Raw genomic sequence first — 4,210 nt, 5'->3', positions numbered from 1 at the left:
ACGACTACGCAACGGTTGTGGCGAAGTTCGAGGAATACTGCGCCACCCAGTACAGCGAAGTACATGAGCGCTACGTCTTTCGGAATATGAGTCAAGGCCCAGGTGAGCCCCTCGAACACTTCCTGCGAGACTTCAAAAAACAAGCTCGTGAGTGCAACTTTGGCGCGCTAACAGATTCCATGTTCCGGGATCAGCTCGTTTTTGGAATAGGCGATGATAAAACCCGGGAAAAGCTGCTCAGTGACAACAGTTTGACCCTAGATAAGGCAGAGCAAGTTTGCAAGGCAGCGGAGCCAACAGCGGCTCACCGAGGCCTACGGGACAGCCAGCAAAATCAAGTAAACGCTGTGCGGAATTCGAAGCAGAGCCAAGGGGAAAATCGACAAGGCAACCGCAAATGCCAGAACTGCGCACGCTATAGGAAACTGCCCTGCATACGGACGGACATGCCGAAGATGCCAGCGAAAAAGCCACTTCGCCATATGTTGCAGAAACGCATCGCAAGTTGACGAGGTGGGAAGGCATGAAGACGACTTTGAAGTGCTCGATGTGTCGGTAAGAAGAGTGACAAGTCAACGCTATTGGGTCGTTCAGGCGCAAGTACAAAGCATCCAAGTCACGCTGAAAGTTGACACAGGATCACAGGCAAATTTACTGCCCCTCGGAGTGTTCAGCAGGATGCATCCGAGGCCAGCACTGAAGCCCAGCTGCGCTGTGCTTCGCTCATACGGCGGCGGTGTAATCAAACATGCAGGGATGACGCGAATGGAGGTGACGCTGGATGACCACACCGCTGCACTCGACTTCTTCGTGGTACACAAGGGTCAGGCCATCTTAGGCTCGAAGGCGAGCGAGCAACTTGAATTGATCCCGCATGCCTCTCGTACAAGCTCTGAAGAAATCGTCGATGACTTTCGCCACTTGTTCACCGGTACGGGGTGTGTGAAACGCGTCTACAAGATGGTCCTCAACAAGGGAACGGTGCTGGTGGTCCAACCAACTCGGTGCGTACCCCTGACTCTCCAGAAGCCCCTCAAAGAAGAACTCGAGCGCATGGGGCGGGGCCATATCAGTACAAAAGTCGACGAACCAACGGACTGGGTGACTCCACTTGTAATTGCCCGGAAAAAAGACGGGAAGCTGCGCATTTGCATAGAACCTAGAAAAATAAATCAATGCCTGAAACGAGAACACTACGAGATGCCTAGGCGAGAGGACATAGAAGCTGAGTTGTCTGGCGCGACGCTGTTCTCTCGACTAGATACAAATTCAGGGTTCGATTAAGAAACTTCTAAAATTTGCACGTTCTCCACGCCCTTCGGCCGGTATCGTTTTTTGCGATTACCGTTTGGTATATCATCGGCATCTGAGGTTTTTCAGAAAACCTTAACAGACATTTTTGATGGCCTTCCCGGTGTCTGGGTGTACGTTGATGATGTTCTTAATCTGGGGCACAACTCGGCTAGAGCATGACGCGCGCCTGAGGTCGGCACTACGAGCAGTCCAACAAGCTGGCTTAACGTTTAATCCGGCCAAATGCACAATCGGCGTACAGGAAATAGAGTATCTCGGTGACGTCATCAGCAAAGACGGCATCAAGCCGAGCCCCTCCTTGATAAAATGTATGCTCCAGACGCCTGCGCCGGAGGACAAATCGGCGGTCCAAAGAATGCTAGGAGTCGCCAATTATTTCGGCAAATACCTCCCATCACTACCCGAAAGGGCAACTCTCTTGCGAAGCCTGCTGAAGCGAGATACAATGTTTGAATGGAGTGCAAACCACGCGCTCGAGTGGGAGCAACTTTGCGCTGACCTCAGTGCAACAATGACACATGGAACCCGGTCGCCTATGCCTCCCGTGTGCTAACTCAAGCAGAGAAGCGTTATTCGCAAATTGAGAATGAAGCGATGGCTTGCGTTTACGGCTGCGAACGCTTTCACCACTTCGTGTATTGCCGAAAGGTTATCATAGAGACCGACCATCACCCTTTGCTCGCTATCGCCCAGAAACCCATTGGTGATATGCCGCCCCGCCTGCAACCATTTTTCCTGCGATTGATGCGCTATGACACAGAAACGCGATTCGTTCCAGGAAAACAGCTTCTACTGGCTGACATGCTGTCACGGGCGCCCACCTCAAGTTATGGCAGTGATGTCGGGAGCGATGATGTGGAAGTGCACGCCGTAAGTGTCGTTTCATCTCTTTTCAGTGATGACGCATGGAAACACCTAGCAGCAGAAACGAGTCGTGACTGGTATCTTAAAGCGGTGCTGCACAGTTTGGAACACGGGCTACGCATAGAGGGACAGCTGAGGCCATTCTATACAGAGCTGACGCAGGTGAAAGGTGTCCTCTTGAAAGGATGTAAAGTGGCAATTCCTAACAGTTTGAGAAAGAATTCACCAAGGACACATGGGCATCAACAAATGCAAAGAAAGGGCAAGGCGACTTGTATTTTGGCCTGGCATTAACGCCGACATTGATGCATTCGTGCAGAAATGTGAAGTGTGCAAGAAGCACGCGTATACTCAGCCGCAAGAACCTTTAATGATGCTCCGGTGCCCGAGATGCCTTGGCAAAAAGTTGGCATTGATATCTTTGAGTACGGTGGACGGTCGTACCTCAGCGTATACGACGCGCTGTCAAATATTCCGGAAGTGGAGCAGTTGCGTGACACATCGGCGAGCTCTGTCATTCAGGCTACCAGCGCCATATTTTCCAGGTACGGCATTCCCCTGGAAGTCCTGACAGATAATGGCCCGCAATTTTCGTGTTACGAGTTCAGGTCCTTTTCAAGGGCATACGACTTCAGACACATCACGTCCAGTCCAGGATATCCGCAATCGAATGGTTTGGCTGAGAAAGTCGTCTAGGTTATTAAGAGAATCCTGAAAACAACGCATGAAGCAAAGCAAGATTTCTGGCTTGGTCTTCTTGCTTACAGGACAACGCCACTGGAGTGCGGCATGGCCCCAACGGAGATATTGCAAGGCAGAAGAGTGCGCAACACCCTGCCGGACCAGAACACTCCATCGTGAAGCGCTCCCAGACCAACCGCCCTGGAAGACTGCTGGCGCCGCTCGAAACAGGGGCCACGGTTCGTCTGCGTTCCGAAGGAGCATGGGCGAATAAAGCTCAAGTCTTGAGGCCTTCCGGGCATCCAAGGTCCTACGCCGTCACGACAGAAGAAGGGCGGCAGCTGCGACAGAATCGTCGACATTTGCTGCTAACCAGCGAGGACTTCAGCCCAGACCTACCCGAAAGCGGTGAGGACGAAGCACCGTCTGCTACGGCGCATTAGGTTCCAGTCGCGTTTCCGGGCTACATGCCCGCGGCCCCGATCCCGGGCACAACAGCTACACAAGTTCCAAGAAGATCGCAGCGACAACGCAAAGCGCCGATACGGCTGGCTTACAACGAAAACTTTGTTCAAATGCCGTGAATGAGTGCTTAACATTTTGTGAGCCTTTCAATTGTGTTTACGTTTTAATTGTTTTATACACCAAGGAGGATGTATCATATCTTGCGCAGCATGCGCCTCGTGTCAAACCCGCCCCCTTTGATACCATAGTGCGGCGAGGGTACGCACCCTTTCTTGTCTCGCTCGGTATATAAACGCTGCTATAATAAAGATGCGGCCTTCTTCCCACCGCACCCCTGCGTCATGCCTCGTTCGATCGCGCTAGCGATACAGACAGCATTGCAGTCTGCTGCTGAACGCGCGTCGGTCACTAAAATTATCGTAATTTTAGTAACTGCGACGCGCTACACGCGCTCTTATCACTCAGCCTATTGTACGCAATTCGTTGGAGCCGTGCAGAAATCCAGCCACTGCACGGCACCCACTCTAACTCTAGCCGCCGAGCTAAGAGAGCAGGGTAGCGGCGCCATAGGTCGGCAAACTCACTCATGAGTGCACTCACGCACCCCCCACTCACCACTCATGAGTGAGTGATGAGTGAGCCTCGAAATCGTTGTGGGCTGGTGAGTGCGAGTGCGAGTGAGTGCGAGTGCCACTCGCGGCGAGCCCCGCTCACCACTCACGAGTGCAAGTGTCACTCGCGGCGAGCCCCACTCGCCACACGCGAGTGCGAGTGCCACTCGCGGCGAGCGCCACTCGCCACTCGGGAGTGCGAGTGCCACTCCCAGCGAGCCCCGCTCGCCACTCACGAGTGCGAGTGCCACTCGCGGTGAGCCCCACTCACCACT

The 4,210-nt window shown here is 53.2% G+C and overlaps 1 pseudogene; it reads right to left on the bottom strand.

Moving 5' to 3' along the window:
• Nucleotides 1–2,774: 2,774 nt before the first annotated feature.
• LOC144164977 (uncharacterized) lies at nt 2,775–3,328 on the bottom strand (annotated as a pseudogene).
• Nucleotides 3,329–4,210: the final 882 nt, after the last annotated feature.

The sequence above is a fragment of the Haemaphysalis longicornis genome, unplaced genomic scaffold (genome assembly GCF_048455015.1).
Source record: "Haemaphysalis longicornis isolate Haplotype H1 unplaced genomic scaffold, Haemaphysalis longicornis Haplotype H1 scaffold_1, whole genome shotgun sequence".
Classification (NCBI taxonomy): domain Eukaryota; kingdom Metazoa; phylum Arthropoda; class Arachnida; order Ixodida; family Ixodidae; genus Haemaphysalis; species Haemaphysalis longicornis.
The sequence above is the reverse complement of the archived record's forward strand: the minus strand, read 5'-3'. Positions and strand labels throughout refer to the sequence as shown.